The following is a 19,622-nucleotide window of genomic DNA, read 5'->3' on the forward strand; positions in this document are numbered from 1 at the left end:
AAGGACCCTGGTACTAAACACCTCCCTCTGGAACTGGATTCTGGACTTCCTGACGGCCCGCCCCCAGCTGGTAAGGATAGTTAACACATCCGGCATGCTTTTCCTCACCACGGGGGCCCCTCAAGGGTGTGTGCTCAGTCCCCTCCTGTACTCTGTTCACTCAATTCTGCACAGCCAGGCACGACTCCAACACCATTATGTTTGCTGATGACAACAGTGGTAGGCCTGATCACCGGCAACGATGAGACAGCCAATAGGGAGTAGGTCAGAGACCTGACCATGTGGGGCGAAGACAACAACCTCTCCTTCAACGTGACCAACATAAAGGAGATGATTGTTGTCTACAGGAAAAGGATGACCGAACATGCCCCCATTCTCATCGATGGGGCTGTAGTGGAGCAGGTTGAGAGCTTCAAGTTCCTTGGTGTCCACATCGCCAACAAACGAACATGGTCCAAGCACACCAAGACAGTTGTGAAGCGGGTGCGACAAAACATATTCCCACTCAGGAGACAAAATATTTGGAATGGATACTCAGATCCTCAAAAGGATTTACAGCTGTACCGTCGAGAGCATCCTGACAGGTTGCATCACCTCCTGGTATGGCAACTGCTCGGCATCCGACCATAAGGTGCTACTGAGGGTGTATCGTCGGACGGGGCCACAGTGTCTCCCGACCACTCCTGTCTCAGCCCCCATTATTTACGTTGCAATAGTTTGTGTAGGGGGGTTAGGGTCAGTCAGATATACCTGGAGTATTTATCCTGTCGTATCCAGTGTCCCGTGTGAATTTAAGTATGCTCCCTCTAATTCACTCTCTCCTTCGCACTTCTATCTTGGAGGACCTGAGCCCTGGGACCACGTCTCAGGACTACCTGGCCTGATCACTCCTTGCTGTCCCCAGTCCACCTGGTCATGCTGCTGCTCCAGTTTCAACTGTTCTGCCTGCAGCTACGGAACCCTGACCTGTTCACCGGACGTGCTACCTTGTCCCAGACCTGACATTTACTCCGGAGATGCTGACCTGTTGCACCCTCTTGAACCACTGTGATTATTATTATTTGAGCCTGCTGGTCATCTATGAACGTTTGCCCATGTTCTGTTATAATCTCCACCCGGCACAGCCAGAAGAGGACTGGATACCGCTCAGAGCCTGGTTCCTCTCTAGGTTTCTTCCTAGGTTCCTGCCTTTCTAGGGAGTTTTTCCTAGCCACCGTGCATCTGTACTGCTTGCTGTTGGGGGTTTTAGGCTGGGTTTCTGTACAGCACTTTGTGACATCGGCTGATGTTGAAAGGGCTTAATGAATAAAATTTGATTGCGTACGGCCGAGTACATCATTGACTAGAAGCTTACTGCCATCCAGGATCTACTGTATATACTAGGCGGTGTCAGAGAAAGGGCAAACAAAATGGTCTGCAAAAGGCAACTTTTACCTGGGGGGCATGCTTTGTAGACCCTTCAAAGGCGTTCCGATACGTGGTCCCCAAGAAAAAACCCACATGGTATGATAGCTTATAGACAGTAGTAGGCAAATGAAGGGAAAAAGTGACAATATTAAGATCATGGAATAACATTTCGAGGGTCTATTTGCTGGTAATTGGAAACAGCTCCCTTTGGAATTTCGTCCCCCGTTCCTAAACACATCCACCCTATAGTGTAGGTTTTGAAGATTCATAATCTCTGATTGTAGTCATCAGAAGAAGATTGAGGAACGGTTGATAGGTCCAAGAAGTACAAGCCCCCACACCGTTCTCCAACCTCTGAAATGTTGTCTGTGATGCGTGCATTTTGATGGACCCCTTAACATTTGGACTCTGTCTGTACGGTAGAGTAGTGGTTATGGTGGATGCTCCCCAAACTAGAGTTTGAGAGTTCAAATCCAAAAAAGAGAATTTTTCAGAGAGCCATTTTTGATGTTGCCTTTTGTTAGCATGAAAGAGCAAACTTGAGGTGTGTAGGGGCTCGTTCCCATGAAATAAAAGGAATGAAGTGACACTTTGCGTAGAATGTCCTTTTAATAGAGTTGTGATAACATATTATGTCGTGGAGTAACAATACAATCCTTGTCTGCAAAAGGCAACTTTTACCTGGGGGGCATGCTTTGTAGACCCTTCAAAGGCGTTCCGATACGTGGTCCCCAAGAAAAAACCCACATGGTATGATAGCTTATAGACAGTAGTAGGCAAATGAAGGGAAAAAGTGACAATATTAAGATCATGGAATAACATTTCGAGGGTCTATTTGCTGGTAATTGGAAACAGGTCCCTTTGGAATTTCGTCCCCCGTTCCTAAACACATCCATCCTATAGTGTAGGTTTTGAAGATTCATAATCTCTGATTGTAGTCATCAGAAGAAGATTGAGGAACGGTTGATAGGTCCAAGAAGTACAAGCCCCCACACCGTTCTCCAACCTCTGAAATGTTGTCTGTGATGCGTGCATTTTGATGGACCCCTTAACATTTTGACTCTGTCTGTACGGTAGAGTAGTGGTTATGGTGGATGCTCCCCATACTAGAGTTTGAGAGTTCAAATCCAAAAGGAGCATTTTTTAGAGAGCCATTTTTGTTGTTGCCTTTTGTTGGCATGAAAGAGCAAACTTCAGGTGTGTAGGGGCTCGTTCCCATGAAATAAAAGGAATGAAGTGACACTTTGTGTAGAATGTCCTTTTAATAGAGTTGTGATAACATATTATGTCGTGGAGTAACAATACAATCCTTGTCTGCAAAAGGCAACTTTTACCTGGGGGGCATGCTTTGTAGACCCTTCAAAGGCGTTCCGATACGTGGTCCCCAAGAAAAAACCCACATGGTATGATAGCTTATAGACAGTAGTAAGCAAATGAAGGGAAAAAGTGACAATATTAAGATCATGGAATAACATTTCGAGGGTCTATTTGCTGGTAATTGGAAACAGCTCCCTTTGGAATTTCGTCCCCCGTTCCTAAACACATCCATCCTATAGTGTAGGTTTTGAAGATTCATAATCTCTGATTGTAGTCATCAGAAGAAGATTGAGGAACGGTTGATAGGTCCAAGAAGTACAAGCCCCCACACCGTTCTCCAACCTCTGAAATGTTGTCTGTGATGCGTGCATTTTGATGGACCCCTTAACATTTTGACTCTGTCTGTACGGTAGAGTAGTGGTTATGGTGGATGCTCCCCATACTAGAGTTTGAGAGTTCAAATCCAAAAAGAGCATTTTTTAGAGAGCCATTTTTGTTGTTGCCTTTTGTTGGCATGAAAGAGCAAACTTGAGGTGTGGAGGGCGGTAGGGGCTAGTTCCCATCAAATAGAAGGAATGAGGTGACGCCTTGTGTGGAATGTCCTTTTAATAGAGTTGTGATAACATATTATGTCGTGGAGTAACAATACAATCCTTGTCTGCAAAAGGCAACTTTTACCTGGGGGGCATGCTTTGTAGACCCTTCAAAGGCGTTCCGATACGTGGTCCCCAAGAAAAAACCCACATGGTATGATAGCTTATAGACAGTAGTAGGCAAATGAAGGGAAAAAGTGACAATATTAAGATCATGTAAGGGATTACCCCCCTGATTTGGACAAAATAACATGGCAACATATTGGCATAGCACGAATCATACACACGATTGCAATAACCACCCAAATCGGCCCATCTCCGGGCCAATCATATGGCAATTTTCCGATGGCAATTGCCAATTGTAACACCCCAAATTTCCTTTAGAGGGCGAGCGTGCTCCACCTTGGTTTTTCATACAGCAAATGATACCCAATTCTTACCCAAGTCTCAGATTTTGATAAAATGATATTTTTTTTGAAAACGTAGCATCTTGTAAAAAAGTGGTTTCTGGACCGTTTTTCGAATTTTTTTCGATTGTTATGTCAATTACACATGTATAAGAGCTGTATGAACATGCTTCTGACGTTTTTTATTGATGTCGTTTTTTGGGTTGCTTTTGCTTGTGCGCAAGGCATATGATTTGTGCATTTTGAATATGATTTCATAGGAAAAAAGTGACATTTTTTTTTTCATTTTTTTTGCAAAATGACATATCCAATGCTTTTTTTTGTCACTTGTGGAAGTATTGCAAGTGCCAAATTACAGCAAATATCCAAAAGATAGCTAGAGCTCTCCGCAGTGAATTTTCATACTGCAAATGTAACACAATTCAAGTCCCAAGTGTCAAATTTTGAAAAAATGACATATTTTTTGAAAACTTTTCAACCCTAAAAAAGTGGTTTCTGGACCGTTTTTCGATTTTTTTTTGATTTTTATGTCAATTACACATGTATAAGAGCTGTATGGACATACTTTTGACATATTTTATTGACATAATTTTTTGGGTTGTTTTTGCTTGTGCATAAGGCATATGTTTTGTGCATTTGGAATATGATTTCATAGGAAGTCAAAAGTGACATATTTGCTTGTGCATAAGGCATATGATTTGTGCATTTGGAACATGATTTCATAGGAAGTCAAAAGTGACATATTTATATTTTTTGCCAAATGCCATTAGAAATGTGCAAATGAAATGTCCAATTCTTTTTTTGTCAATTATACATGTATGAAAGTATTGAATGTGCCAAATCAGTATGTTTGTCCGTTTGCCATGTACGATCATAGGAAGTCGGTTTCCAAACCCAAAAGTCAGTGAACCATGGTCCAAATGGCATTTATACTGCCCAAATGATATGTATCCCTATGTTGAGCCATCAATCAACGCAGATGGTCTACTTGTCATGTATGATGAGGGAGAAGTGGGACTCTGTTGCTTTTAACATTTTTAACGAATTTGACATGCTCAGAATGCATAATTGACTGGCCCGATGATCTCGGGATGGCTGTGCAGTGACTGTGGTTCCTCTCCATCGCTCGTTGTGTTGATTTCATCATGTCAACTTTGGTGATATTTTTTGCTGTTGAATCATCTTGCAAATGCGCGTTACATTTGCAATATTGCGCGTTACATTTGCAATATGATTCAATGGGCATTTAGCATCACAAATTTAGGCATGCTCAAAAATACTGCAGAAATGCATTATTGACTGGCTCGATGAACTCGGGATGGCCGGGCAGTGACTGTGGTTCCTCTCCATTGCTCGTCACCCAGCAGTCAGCGTCCATCAGTCAATTAGATGTCATTTTGACACCAAACTGATAGCATCTGACACCAAATCCACTTTTTCCAACTCGTATAGAAGCCAACTATCACATATGTCAGAGAAGGCCCATAATTCACAGTGCTTTCAATTTTAACCATAAAAAAACCTAAAACACATAGTTACGTTATAGCTGCGGGTCCAGCTCTGACATTATGTGTAGGCCTATGTGAGGCGACCCCGAATCCCAAGTTTCGGCTCGATAGGTCATTCGGTGCCCGAGCAATGGCCTAATTGGTGCTGAAAAATCAACTTTTTCAGGGCGTTACTACGGGGTCCCTGAATGAGCTATCGGACAGAGACATTGGGGTCCGTCTCTATGGGCCGAGGCGGTTTCAATGCACCTAGTCTTGCGACTCTGGGACATTTCTACATGTCGCCATGTCCGTGATATTCAAAATGAATTGAAAATATTGCAAATGTACGAGGCGGTTTCTCGGTCAGAGAACCTTCTAGAGCCTCATAAATGACCGTGCACTATCGACTTGAGCTCTAGAACAGGTTTCTAAAATTTCGGAGCTCTAGGTCTGACGGTTCTTGAATCGTTTGAACGAAAGTAACTATTGAAGGCGGTATAAGCCTCTAAGCCCCACACTATGTACCTATGGCCAAATTGTGTGTGTGTTTTTGTTTTTTTTTGCAAAAAGAATAGACACACGTTGTCTTTGGGGTAGGCATATACAGAATCCTGAATATGAAGTCTCTACCTTAAGAATTGACTGAGAAACAGATGGTTGAGTTGCGTGATTTTCACTATCTGCAGGTGGCAATATGACAATAGCTCTTGGGTGTTTTTAACCACTTCCGGTTGTCACAGGAAGCTGTTGCTTCACACACGTTGTCTTTGGGGTAGAAATAAACAGAATCCTGAATAAGAAGTCTCTACCTTAAGAATTGACTGAGAAACAGATGGTTGAGTTGCGTGATTTTCACTATCTGCAGGTGGCAATATGACAATAGCTCTAGGCTATTTTAAACCACTTCCGGTTGTCACAGGAAGCTCCTGCTTCACACACGTTGTCTTTGGGGTAGACATAAACGGAATCCTGAATAAGAAGTCTCTACCTTAAGAATTGACTGAGAAACAGATGGTTGAGTTGCGTGATTTTCACTATGCGCACGTAATATGACAATAGCTCTTGGGTGATTTTAACCACTTCCGGTTATCACAGGAAGCTCTTGCTTCACACACGTTGTCTTTGGGGTAGACATAAACGGAATCCTGAATAAGAAGTCTCTACCTTAAGAATTGACTGAGAAACAGATGGTTGAGTTGCGTGATTTTCACTATGCGCACTTAATATGACAATAGCTCTTGGGTGATTTTAACCACTTCCCGTTGTCACAGGAAGCTCTTGCTTCACACACGTTGTCTTTGGGGTAGACATAAACGGAATCCTGAATAAGAAGTCTCTACCTTAAGAATTGACTGAGTAACAGATGGTTGAGTTGCGTGATTTTCACTATATGCAGGTTGACCATATGACAATAGCTCTAGGCTGTTTTAACCACTTCCCTTTGTCACAGGAAGTTCTTACTCAACACACGTTGTCTTTGGGGTAGACATAAACAGAATCCTGAATAAGAAGTCTCTACCTTAAGAATTGACTGAGAAACAGATGGTTGAGTTGCGTGATTTTCACTATCTGCAGGTGGCAATATGACAATAGCTCTTGGGTGTTTTTAACCACTTCCGGTTGTCACAGGAAGCTGTTGCTTCACACACGTTGTCTTTGGGGTAGACATAAACAGAATCCTGAATAAGAAGTCTCTACCTTAAGAATTGACTGAGTAAGAGATGGTTGAGTTGCGTGATTTTCACTATGCGCACTTAATATGACAATAGCTCTAGGCTATTTTAAACCACTTCCGGTTGTCACAGGAAGCTCCTGCTTCACACACGTTGTCTTTGGGGTAGACATAAACGGAATCCTGAATAAGAAGTCTCTACCTTAAGAATTGACTGAGAAACAGATGGTTGAGTTGCGTGATTTTCACTACGCGCACGTAATATGACAATAGCTCTTGGGTGATTTTAACCACTTCCGGTTATCACAGGAAGCTGTTGCTTCACACACGTTGTCTTTGGGGTAGACATAAACAGAATCCTGAATAAGAAGTCTCTACCTTAAGAATTGACTGAGAAACAGATGGTTGAGTTGCGTGATTTTCACTACATGCAGGTTGTCCATATGACAATAGCTCTAGGCTGTTTTAACCACTTCCCTTTGTCACAGGAAGTTCTTACTCAACACATGTTGTCTTTGGGGTAGACATAAACAGAATCCTGAATAAGAAGTCTCTACCTTAAGAATTGACTGAGAAACAGATGGTTGAGTTGCGTGATTTTCACTACATGCAGGTTGTCCATATGACAATAGCTCTAGGCTGTTTTAACCACTTCCCGTTGTCACAGGAAGTTCTTACTCAACACACGTTGTCTTTGGGGTAGACATAAACAGAATCCTGAATAAGAAGTCTCTACCTTAAGAATTGACTGAGAAACAGATGGTTGAGTTGCGTGATTTTCACTATGCGCACGTAGAATGACAATGGCTCTTGGGTGATTTTAACCACTTCCGGTTGTCACAGGAAGCTCTTGCTTCACACACGTTGTCTTTGGGGTACATATAAACAGAATCCTGAATAAGAAGTCTCTACCTTAAAAATTGACTGAGTAACAGATGGTTGAGTTGCGTGATTTTCACTATGCGCACGTAATATGACAATAGCTCTTGGGTGATTTTAACCACTTCCGGTTATCACAGGAAGCTGTTGCTTCACACACGTTGTCTTTGGGGTAGACATAAACAGAATCCGGAATAAGAAGTCTCTACCTTAAGAATTGACTGAGTAAGAGATGGTTGAGTTGCGTGATTTTCACTATATGCAGGTTGTCCATATGACAATAGCTCTAGGCTGTTTTAACCACTTCCCGTTGTCACAGGAAGTTCTTACTCAACACACGTTGTCTTTGGGGTAGACATAAACAGAATCCTGAATAAGAAGTCTCTACCTTAAGAATTGACTGAGAAACAGATGGTTGAGTTGCGTGATTTTCACTATGCGCACGTAGAATGACAATGGCTCTTGGGTGATTTTAACCACTTCCGGTTGTCACAGGAAGCTCTTGCTTCACACACGTTGTCTTTGGGGTACATATAAACAGAATCCTGAATAAGAAGTCTCTACCTTAAAAATTGACTGAGTAACAGATGGTTGAGTTGCGTGATTTTCACTATCTGCAGGTGGCAATATGACAATAGCTCTTGGGTGTTTTTAACCACTTCCGGTTGTCACAGGAAGCTCTTGCTTCACACACGTTGTCTTTGGGGTAGACATAAACAGAATCCTGAATAAGAAGTCTCTACCTTAAGAATTGACTGAGTAACAGATGGTTGAGATGTGTGATTTTCACTATATGCAGGTTGTCCATATGACAATAGCTCTAGGCTGTTTTAACCACTTCCCTTTGTCACAGGAAGTTCTTACTCAACACATGTTGTCTTTGGGGTAGACATAAACAGAATCCTGAATAAGAAGTCTCTACCTTAAGAATTGACTGAGTAACAGATGGTTGAGTTGCGTGATTTTCACTATGCGCACGTAATATGACAATGGCACTTGGGTGATTTTAACCACTTCCGGTTGTCACAGGAAGCTCTTGCTTCACACACGTTGTCTTTGGGGTAGACAGAAACAGAATCCTGAATAAGAAGTCTCTACCTTAAGAATTGACTGAGTAAGAGATGGTTGAGTTGCGTGATTTTCACTATGCGCACTTAATATGACAATAGCTCTAGGCTATTTTAAACCACTTCCGGTTGTCACAGGAAGCTCCTGCTTCACACACGTTGTCTTTGGGGTAGACATAAACGGAATCCTGAATAAGAAGTCTCTACCTTAAGAATTGACTGAGAAACAGATGGTTGAGTTGCGTGATTTTCACTATGCGCACGTAATATGACAATAGCTCTTGGGTGATTTTAACCACTTCCGGTTATCACAGGAAGCTGTTGCTTCACACACGTTGTCTTTGGGGTAGACATAAACAGAATCCTGAATAAGAAGTCTCTACCTTAAGAATTGACTGAGAAACAGATGGTTGAGTTGCGTGATTTTCACTACATGCAGGTTGTCCATATGACAATAGCTCTAGGCTGTTTTAACCACTTCCCTTTGTCACAGGAAGTTCTTACTCAACACATGTTGTCTTTGGGGTAGACATAAACAGAATCCTGAATAAGAAGTCTCTACCTTAAGAATTGACTGAGAAACAGATGGTTGAGTTGCGTGATTTTCACTACATGCAGGTTGTCCATATGACAATAGCTCTAGGCTGTTTTAACCACTTCCCGTTGTCACAGGAAGTTCTTACTCAACACACGTTGTCTTTGGGGTAGACATAAACAGAATCCTGAATAAGAAGTCTCTACCTTAAGAATTGACTGAGTAACAGATGGTTGAGTTGCGTGATTTTCACTATGCGCACGTAATATGACAATGGCACTTGGGTGATTTTAACCACTTCCGGTTGTCACAGGAAGCTCTTGCTTCACACACGTTGTCTTTGGGGTACATATAAACAGAATCCTGAATAAGAAGTCTCTACCTTATAAATTGACTGAGTAACAGATGGTTGAGTTGCGTGATTTTCACTTTCTGCAGGTGGCAATATGACAATAGCTCTTGGGTGTTTTTAACCACTTCCAGTTGTCACAGGAACCTTAGAATCGACACAGGTAGACCTCACAGTAGCCTGATGGATTGTTGTAGAAGACAGGTTCATAAGGCATTCATAACCCACATAGGCTTCAGGTTGAATTTTGGAGAATAGTCTATGTGTTCCTATGGGGAGAGAAGTCATTGCACACAGTTTGATCTAAACACCTTCTTTTCACTGTGAAGGGTTAATGCCACAGGGTCAAGGTTGGCTTGCACAGATCGGGAGGACCTCAGGAACGCTCCTGGTTCCTCTCCATCGCTCGTTGTGTTGATTTCATCATGTCACCTTTGGTGACCTTATTATGCTGTTGAATCATATTGCAAATACACGGATGCGCATTTGCAATATGATTCAATTGGCATTTAGCATCACAACTTTGGCATGCTCAAAACCACTGCAGAAATGCATAATTGACTGTCCCGATGAACTGGGGATGGCCGTGCAGTGACTGTGGTTCCTCTCCATCGCTCGTTGTGTTGATTTCATCATGTCAACTTTGGTGATGTTTTTTGCTGTTGAATCATGTTGCAAATGCGCGTTACATTTGCAATATTCCATGTTACGTTTGCAATATGATTCAATGGGCATTTAGCATCACAAATGTGGCATGCTCAAAACCACTGCAGAAATGCATAATTGACTGTCCCGATGAACTGGGGATGGCCGTGCAGTGACTGTGGTTCCTCTCCATCGCTCGTTGTGTTGATTTCATCATGTCAACTTTGGTGATATTTTTTGCTGTTGAATCATGTTGCAAATGCGCGTTACATTTGCAATATTGCGTGTTACGTTTGCAATATGATTCAATGGGCATTTAGCATCACAACTTTGGCGTGCTCAAAACCACTGCAGAAATGCATAATTGACTGTCCCGATGAACTGGGGATGGCTGTGCAGTGACTGTGGTTCCTCTCCATGGCTTGATGGTGAGTTTTTTTTGTGATTTTTTGAAAAATGTCCAAAATGACTAGGTGCGCCCCATACTGGATGGGCACTGATGGAAGGTGCTCCCTACCCAACCGCGGACCCCTTGCACCACCCTAAAGGCATTTAAAAGCCTTCTAAAAAATTACTCCTGGTAACCCATTTCGGGTCACCATGTGCACTGATGCGCATTTGCAATATGATTCAATGGGCCTCAACATCACGAATTTGGCATGCTCAAAAACACTAAAGATATGCAAAATTAACTGTCCTGATGAACTGGTGATGGCCGGGCAGCGACTGTGGTTCCTCTCCATGGCTTGATGGTGACATGAGAGAAGTGGGATTGCCATTTTTTAGAGATTTTTTTAAAAAATGTCCAAAATGACTAGGGGCGCCCCATACTGGATAGGCACTGATGGAAGGTGCTCCCTACCCAACCGTGGACCCCTTGCACCACCCTAAAGGCATTTAAAAGCCTTCTAAAAAATTACTCCTGGTAACCCATTTCGGGTCACCATGTGCACTGATGCGCATTTGCAATATGATTCAATGGGCCTCAACATCACGAATTTGGCATGCTCAAAAACACTAAAGATATGCAAAATTGACTGTCCCGATGAACTGGGGATGGCCGGGCAGTGACTGTGGTTCCTCTCCATGGCTTGATGGTGACATGAGAGAAGTGGGATTGTTGTTTTTTAGCAATTTTTTTGAAAAATGTCCAAAATGACTAGGGGCGCCCCATACTGGATGGGCACTGATGGAAGGTGCTCCCTACCCAACCGTGCACCCCTTGCACCCTCTAAAGGCATTTAAAACCTTTTTAAAAAATTACTCCTGGTAACCCATTTCGGGTCACCATGTGCACTGATGCGCATTTGCAATATGATTCAATGGGCATCAACATCACGAATTTGGCATGCTCAAAAACACTAAAGATATGCAAAATTAACTGTCCCGATGAACTGGTGATGGCCGGGCAGTGACTGTGGTTCCTCTCCATGGCTTGATGGTGACATGAGAGAAGTGGGATTGTCGTTTTTTAGCAATTTTTTTGAAAAATTTCCAAAATGACTAGGGGCGCCCCATACTGGATGGGCACTGATGGAAGGTGCTCCCTACCCAACCGTGGACCCCTTGCACCACCCTAAAGGCATTTAAAAGCCTTCTAAAAAATTACTCCTGGTAACCCATTTCGGGTCACCATGTGCACTGATGCGCATTTGCAATATGATTCAATGGGCCTCAACATCACGAATTTGGCATGCTCAAAAACACTAAAGATAAGCAAAATTGACTGTCCCGATGAACTGGGGATGGCCGGGCAGTGACTGTGGTTCCTCTCAATGGCTTGATGGTGACATGAGAGAAGTGGGATTGTCGTTTTTTAGCAATTTTTTTGAAAAATGTCCAAAATGACTAGGGGCGCCCCATACTGGATGGGCACTGATGGAAGGTGCTCCCTACCCAACCGTGGACCCCTTGCACCACCCTAAAGGCATTTAAAAGCCTTCTAAAAAATTACTCCTGGTAACCCATTTCGGGTCACCATGTGCACTGATGCGCATTTGCAATATGATTCAATGGGCCTCAACATCACGAATTTGGCATGCTCAAAAACACTAAAGATATGCATAATCTACTGTCCCGATGAACTGGGGATGGCCGGGCAGTGACTGTGGTTCCTCTCTATCGCTCATTGTGTTGATTTCATCATGTCAACTTTGGTGATCTTTTTTGCTGTTGAGTCATATTGCAAACGCACGTTACGTTTGCAATATAGCGCGTTACGTTTGCAATATGATTTAATGGGCATTTAGCATCACAAATTTAGGCATGCTCAAAAATACTGCAGAAATGCATTATTGACTGGCCCGATGAACTCGGGATGGCCGGGCAGTGACTGTGGTTCCTCTCCATTGCTCGTCACACAGCAGTCAGCGTCCATCGGTCAATTAGATGTCATTCTGACACCAAACTGATAGCATCTGACACCAAATCCACTTTTTCCAACTCGTATAGAAGCCAACTATCACATATGTCAGAGAAGGCCCATAATTCACAGTGCTTTCAATTTTAACCATAAAAAAACATAAAACACATAGTTACGTTATAGCTGCGGGTCCAGTTCTGACATTATGTGTAGGCCTATGTGAGGCGACCCCGAATCCCAAGTTTCGGCTCGATAGGTCATTTGGTGCCCGAGCAATGGCCTTAATTGGTGCTGAAAATCCACTTTTTCAGGGCGTTACTACGGGGTCCCTGAATGAGCTATCGGACAGAGACATTGGGGTCCGTCTCTACGGGCCGAGGCGGTTTCAATGCACCTAGTCTTGCGACTCTGGGACATTTCTAAATGTCGCCATGTCCGTGATATTGAAAATGAATTGAAAATATTGCAAATGTACGAGGCGGTTTCTCGGTCAGAGAACCTTCTAGAGCCCCATAAATCACCATGCACTATCGACTTGAGCTCAAGAACAGGTTTCTAAAATTTCGGAGCTCTAGGTCTGACGGTTCTTGAATCGTTTGAACGAAAGTAACTATTGAAGGCGGTATAAGCCTCTAAGCCCCACACTATGTCCCTATGGCCAAACTGTGTTTGTGTGTTTTTGTTTTTTTTGCAAAAAGAATAGACACACGTTGTCTTTGGGGTAGGCATATACAGAATCCTCAATATGAAGTCTCTACCTAAAGAATTGGCTGGATGACATAGGGTTGAGTTGAGTGATTTTCACTATATGCAGGTTGACCATATGACAATAGCTCTTTGCTGTTTTTAACCACTTCCGGTTGTCACAGGAAGCTCTTACTCAACACACGTTGTCTTTGGGTTAGACATAAACAGAATCCTGAATATGAAGTCTCTACCTTAAGAATTGACTGAATAACAGATGGTTGAGTTGCGTGATTTTCACTATATGCAGGTTGACCATATGACAATAGCTCTTGGCTGTTTTTAACAACTTCCGGTTGTCACAGGAAGCTCTTACTTCACACACGTTGTCTTTGGGGTAGACATAAACAGAATCCTGAATATGAAGTCTCTACCTTAAGAATTGACTGAATGACAGATGGTTGAGTTGCGTGATTTTCACTATCTGCAGGTTGCTTATATGACAATAGCTCTAGGGTGATTTTAACATTTTCCGGTTGCTCCAGGAACCTTAGAATCGACACAGGTAGACCTCACAGTAGCCTGATGGATTGTTATAGAAGACAGGTTCATAAGGCATTCATAACCCACATAGACTTCAGGTTGAATTTAGGAGAATTGTCAATGTATTCCTATGGGGAGAGAAGTCATTGCACACAGTTTGATCTAAACACCTGCTTTTTACTGTGAAGGGTTAATGCCACAGGGTCAAGGTTAGGCTTGCACAGATCGGGAGGACCTCAGGAACGCTCCTGAGGTTGAATTGTGCTTCTAACCCTAATGGTTCTCTCACTGTCACCCATAAGCCCTTGACATATTGGTGCAGGCCTCATTTTGGGCCTAGTTTTCTCACGGTCACTGCGCTCATACCGAGCAAGCTACGGTCAAGCGGGGCGTCTCATTGAACTCGTCTCAGCCTAGAGATAATGGTAATGCCATTGCAGGCTCTTTGTGTCTTTAAGCACCGCACTGTGTCACTCCGTCCTTGCTGTGTGTGTGTTTGAGAGAGCTTTTCTTTGACATCTGATGGGATAAATGACTGATTTACAGTTCATGAGGGTTGCCTAGTCACACATATGAAGTTGTGGAAAGATCTGACCTTTTTAACCCTTCAAAGCAGCCCCTATGACACCATTATAAGGCATTTCTGGTTGACACAGGAATCTGAACGTTAGGCTCTTATAGAATATTGAGTTTTAAGTGTTTCTGTTAAGAACTGACTTATTTACAGAGGGTTGAACAAGTGTGTGTTGTTTCAGAAAATCACAGAAAATCACAGAAATCTCGCAGAGCTCCGAAACCTGCCTTAACGGACTCATCTGAACACGCTGCAACTGGATATGTAACTTTTTTGAAAAAAAAACTCTTGTTGTTGAATATCACCAATGTGTCATTGTACAATTTCTCTGAAATGAACATTGGTAAATGCATGGTTCCTTTTCTCCTGACACCGTAGGCTCATGTAGTTTGATGTGAAGTGGTCAAATCAGCACTCTATTTTCCTGTTTGACTTTCAATCCCAGAAAAATAGCCTTAACTCGAAAAGCGTCGAGGCCTCGACTCCATCCTGTTCGGGGCCAACTGCCCATTATGCCAAACCCACGCAGACCGAGTGTCGTCTTCGAATTATCTTCGGTTTAGGAGAAAAAGCCGTGTCGCATTTGGTGATATATGTTACATTTGCAATATGATTCCATACGCCCTCTCGTGGAATAATCCGGGACTGCAAGAAAATGACCAAAATTTGAAAATTTAATTAAACGGAAACCGAAGGTCCGAGAGACTTCGTTCGATGACTTCCTGGAAGATCCGGCCCCCGTGATCGGCCCGACGCCGTCCGCGGATTTATCGGACGTGGTCGGACGTCTAGTAAGGGAGGGTACATTTGCAACATGGACTTTCTCACTAACCATACGGATTGTGCACGCGATGTCCCTTCATGTATGGAATAACATTTCGAGGGTCTATTTGCTGGTAATTGGAAACAGGTCCCTTTGGAATTTCGTCCCCCATTCCTAAACACATCCATCCTATAGTGTAGGTTTTGAAGATTCATAATCTCTGATTGTAGTCATCAGAAGAAGATTGAGGAACGGTTGATAGGTCCAAGAAGTACAAGCCCCCACACCGTTCTCCAACCTCTGAAATGTTGTCTGTGATGCGTGCATTTTGATGGACCCCTTAACAATTTGACTCTGTCTGTACGGTAGAGTAGTGGTTATGGTGGATGCTCCCCATACTAGAGTTTGAGAGTTCAAATCCAAAAAGAGCATTTTTTAGAGAGCCATTTTTGTTGTTGCCTTTTGTTGGCATGAAAGAGCAAACTTCAGGTGTGTAGGGGCTCGTTCCCATGAAATAAAAGGAATGAAGTGACACTTTGTGTAGAATGTCCTTTTAATAGAGTTGTGATAACATATTATGTCGTGGAGTAACAATACAATCCTTGTCTGCAAAAGGCAACTTTTACCTGGGGGGCATGCTTTGTAGACCCTTCAAAGGCGTTCCGATACGTGGTCCCCAAGAAAAAACCCACATGGTATGATAGCTTATAGACAGTAGTAGGCAAATGAAGGGAAAAAGTGACAATATTAAGATCATGGAATAACATTTCGAGGGTCTATTTGCTGGTAATTGGAAACAGGTCCCTTTGGAATTTCGTCCCCCGTTCCTAAACACATCCATCCTATAGTGTAGGTTTTGAAGATTCATAATCTCTGATTGTAGTCATCAGAAGAAGATTGAGGAACGGTTGATAGGTCCAAGAAGTACAAGCCCCCACAGCGTTCTCCAACCTCTGAAATGTTGTCTTTGATGAGTGCATTTTGATGGAACCCTTAAATTTTTGATTCTGTCTGTACGGTAGGGTAGTGGTTATGATGGTTGCACCCCAAACCAGAGATTGAGAGTTCAAATCCAAGAAGAGTATTTTTTAGAGAGCCATTTTTGATGTTGCCTTTTGTTGGCATGAAAGAGCTAACTTGAGGTGTGGAGGGCGGTAGGGGCTAGTTCCCATCAAATAGAAGGAATGAGGTGACGCCTTGTGTGGAATGTCCTTTTAATAGAGTTGTGATAACATATTATGTCGTGGAGTAACAATACAATCCTTGTCTGCAAAAGGCAACTTTTACCTGGGGGGCATGCTTTGTAGACCCTTCAAAGGCGTTCCGATACGTGGTCCCCAAGAAAAAACCCACATGGTATGATAGCTTATAGACAGTAGTAGGCAAATGAAGGGAAAAAGTGACAATATTAAGATCATGGAATAACATTTCGAGGGTCTATTTGCTGGTAATTGGAAACAGGTCCCTTTGGAATTTCGTCCCCCGTTCCTAAACACATCCATCCTATAGTGTAGGTTTTGAAGATTCATAATCTCTGATTGTAGTCATCAGAAGAAGATTGAGGAACGGTTGATAGGTCCAAGAAGTACAAGCCCCCACAGCGTTCTCCAACCTCTGAAATGTTGTCTTTGATGAGTGCATTTTGATGGAACCCTTAAACTTTTTATTCTGTCTGTACGGTAGGGTAGTGGTTATGATGGTTGCACCCCAAACCAGAGATTGAGAGTTCAAATCCAAGAAGAGTATTTTTTAGAGAGCCATTTTTGATGTTGCCTTTTGTTGGCATGAAAGAGCTAACTTGAGGTGTGGAGGGCGGTAGGGGCTAGTTCCCATCAAATAGAAGGAATGAGGTGACGCCTTGTGTGGAATGTCCTTTTAATAGAGTTGTGATAACATATTATGTCGTGGAGTAACAATACAATCCTTGTCTGCAAAAGGCAACTTTTACCTGGGGGGCATGCTTTGTAGACCCTTCAAAGGCGTTCCGATACCTGGTCCCCAAGAAAAAACCCACATGGTATGATAGCTTATAGACAGTAGTAAGCAAATGAAGGGAAAAAGTGACAATATTAAGATCATGGAATTACATTTCGAGGGTCTATTTGCTGGTAATTGGAAACAGGTCCCTTTGGAAATTCGTCCCCCGTTCCTAAACACATCCATCCTATAGTGTAGGTTTTGAAGATTCATAATCTCTGATTGTAGTCATCAGAAGAAGATTGAGGAACGGTTGATAGGTCCAAGAAGTACAAGCCCCCCACACCGTTCTCCAACCTCTGAAATGTTGTCTTTGATGCGTGCATTTTGATGGACCACTTAACATTTGGACTCTGTCTGTACGGCAGAGTAGTGGTTATGGTGGATGCTCCCCAAACTAGAGTTTGAGAGTTCAAATCCAAAAAAGAGAATTTTTCAGAGAGCCATTTTTGATGTTGCCTTTTGTTGGCATGAAAGAGCAAACTTGAGGTGTGTAGGGGCTCGTTCCCATGAAATAAAAGGAATGAAGTGACACTTTGTGTAGAATGTCCTTTTAATAGAGTTGTGATAACATATTATGTCGTGGAGTAACAATACAATCCTTGTCTGCAAAAGGCAACTTTTACCTGGGGGGCATGCTTTGTAGACCCTTCAAAGGCGTTCCGATACCTGGTCCCCAAGAAAAAACCCACATGGTATGATAGCTTATAGACAGTAGTAGGCAAATGAAGGGAAAAAGTGACAATATTAAGATGATGACGTTAATATAAAATGACTCAAGTAAAAGTGAAAGTCACCCAGTAAAATGCTAATTAAACGTCATTGCTAAAATATACTTAAGTATCAGTGGTAAAAGTATAAATGATTTGACCTTCCATATATTAAGCAAACCAGACAGCACGATTCTCTTGTTATTTTATTTAAGAAATAACCAGGGGAACACTCCAACAATCAGACATCATTTACAAATGAAACATGTGTTTAGTGAGTCCGCTAGATCTGAGGCAGTAGGGATGACCAAGGATGTTCTCTTGATAAGTGTGTGAATTGAACCATTTTCATGTCCGGCTCAGCATTTGAAATGAAACAAGTACTTTTGTGAGCCAGGGAAACTGTATAGAGTAAAAAATACATTATTTTATTTAGAAATGTAGTGAAGTAAAATTTCAAGTTGTAAAGAAACAGAAAGAGTAAAAGTACAGATACAAAATAAACAGATATATAAACGAAATGTAGTGGAGTAGTTTAAATACATTTTTTGTTAAGTAATTTACACCACTGGAATTGAAAGGAACACCTCAATTACCTCGACAAACCGGTACCTATGTATATAGCCTCGCTATTTAGATTTTACTACTGCTCTTTAATTATTAGTTAATTTTATTTCTTATTTTTTACTTAACACATCTTTTTCTTAAAACGAAATTGTTGGTTAAGGGCTTGTCAGTCAGCATTTCACTGTAAGGTTGCACATGAATACATGTTGTGACCCTGGTGTGACATTATTGAAGCTGTGATGACACCTAGTGGACATCAAGAGGAACTACACCACACACATACACACTATAACCTTAAAACAGATGGGATGCTTTACATACGTTGCCCTTTTTTAAGACACTAATATATATGTCCAATAAACAGACGTTGAAAAATCGTAATGTAAAGCACAAACGATTGGAAAGTTCTTCAAAAGCAACTATAGTGAATCAAGCATCTTTAGGTTACCTGAAATAGGTCAAAGCATATTGTATACGTTTATTTTATTTAATATTTATTTAACTAGGCAAGTTGAACTAAACAACATCGACACAGACACAAGTTAGCTGATATTTGGGAAACAGGATTAACACAGAGAGAACTTGGCAAAATACAATGTATGTTTCTGTAATACGAGTAGGCTGGTATATACAGTATCATCGGTAACAATTGTGTACAATCCACCTAGCTAATAAAATACTGGGGCTGGCAGTCATTAGTTGCATTTCAACCATAGCGATTCCCTAATTGAGGCGCAACAGAGTTCACCGGCGAATGCAGGAACACCGGAAATAATAACTAAACCAACGAACGAGGAATGGTGGAGGCTACCAGAACGAAGAGACATTTTTCGGGATAAACGTGGTGAGTGAAAAACGTTATTACATTGCTCACTCCCTACCCGGTATCTCATTCTACCGTTATACGACTTTGTATGCGTTGTTGGTTGGCAACCTTGACATTTACGGAGCTTTTGGAACGGATTCCTGTTGGAACGTTCCACAAATTATACCCACCCCCAAATGCTGCCAGTGACGGACTTCTCCGTCACAGTAGCCTTGCACAAGCCTTTGTATTTATTATGGATCCCCACTACTCTTC

The sequence above is a fragment of the Salmo trutta genome, chromosome 38 (genome assembly GCF_901001165.1).
Source record: "Salmo trutta chromosome 38, fSalTru1.1, whole genome shotgun sequence".
NCBI lineage: Eukaryota > Metazoa > Chordata > Actinopteri > Salmoniformes > Salmonidae > Salmo > Salmo trutta.